Source organism: Lupinus angustifolius, chromosome LG06 (genome assembly GCF_001865875.1).
Source record: "Lupinus angustifolius cultivar Tanjil chromosome LG06, LupAngTanjil_v1.0, whole genome shotgun sequence".
Classification (NCBI taxonomy): Eukaryota; Viridiplantae; Streptophyta; class Magnoliopsida; order Fabales; family Fabaceae; genus Lupinus; species Lupinus angustifolius.
The window spans coordinates 14413945-14415466 of NC_032014.1; positions in this window are offsets into that span (position 1 = coordinate 14413945).

Consider the following 1522-nt stretch of genomic DNA (forward strand, 5'->3'; position numbering starts at 1 on the left):
AAGTTAACTCCAAAACCTTTGAGATGGTTTAGGAGATCCGGGTGTCATATTCGGACACCACTATGTCACGATGTGTTCTATCTCACATACAATATTCAATACATTTCTTCAACAATCATATATCTTCAAAAAGCATCCAAATATAAAAATATTGTGTTTCTTAAAACCCAAGTTAACTCCAAAACCTTTGAGCTGGTTTAGGAGATCCGGGTGTCATCTTCGGACACCACTATGTCACGATGTGTTCTATCTCACATACAATATTCAATACATTTCTTCAACAATCATATATCTTCAAAAAGCATCCAAATATAAAAATATTGTGTTTCTTAAAACCCAAGTTAACTCCAAAACCTTTGAGCTGGTTTAGGAGATCCGGGTGTCATCTTCGGACACCACTATGTCACAATGTGTTCTCTCTCACCTTAATGAAGCGTGCTTTAACTCGTCAACTAAGGGTGGTTTGGTTTCAAGGTTCGAACACCGAAATCTTCGTAACTACCAAAATAAAAATCTGTTAGTTTCCGATATTTCTAAAATCGTTACTAAAATACTTAAAATACTTAAAATCATTTCTCTTTTTCCCTTTCGTGATCATACATCCCTTTCATCCATCCGGTCCAACATCACATGTTCTTGACCATCCTTTTTCATTGAAAGTTCGTTCACGATTTACATTCATTTTTAAAGGTACGATTTTTAGTAAAATTACATATTCCGATTTAAGACGTTCTTTGATAATCTCACAACTTTAAAGTAATTTATTCAAAGTATCATTTAATATTTTTATGAGGCATCCATGTACTCATAAACCTTAACATCCTTTTTAACAAAAGTTTTTATTCTTCCAACTTATTCCAAGCCATGGTTTAAGGCTAACAACAAATTGAAATACATACATTCTCATTTTTCCAAAACACTTCCTAAAGGTTCCTTTGATTTCATCATCATCCCCTTTGGCTAAAACAACCAAATACATGTAATAAAACATTATAACAACTCCATGAACACAAGTTGTTCACGGTTTCAACAAAATATTTTCATAAGTTCAAGAACATCACCATTTTCGGTTTTGAGGAGAAAATGAGTTAGAAAGCGTTTTAGAAAATTTCAACGGTTGAATATGTTCTTGACATACTCATGAACAACATACTTAAATCTCATCAACATCCATTGGTTGAGTGTTGAGAGATCAAGGATTGAAGATGGAAGATGTAATGAGAAATGAGAGAAAAGATGAAGAGAGGATTTTTACCTTCTCTTGAAAATTTTGCAAATGAGAGAGTGTGAGAGTAAAGTGTGAGGGTTTAAGGGGAGAGGGAAATCAGAGATTTCCCTCTAGGCAATCATGAGAAATCTCCTAGGGTGGCTAATGATGAGCTCATGAGATATTTGAGAAAGTGATGTGAGATTTGCTTTATGGAAGTCAACTTTCACATCCCAATGTGAAATGCCAACTACGCGGACATGTGCGCTAAGCATGCCCGAGTATTATCGGCCAATATTCGATCGGGTATTATAA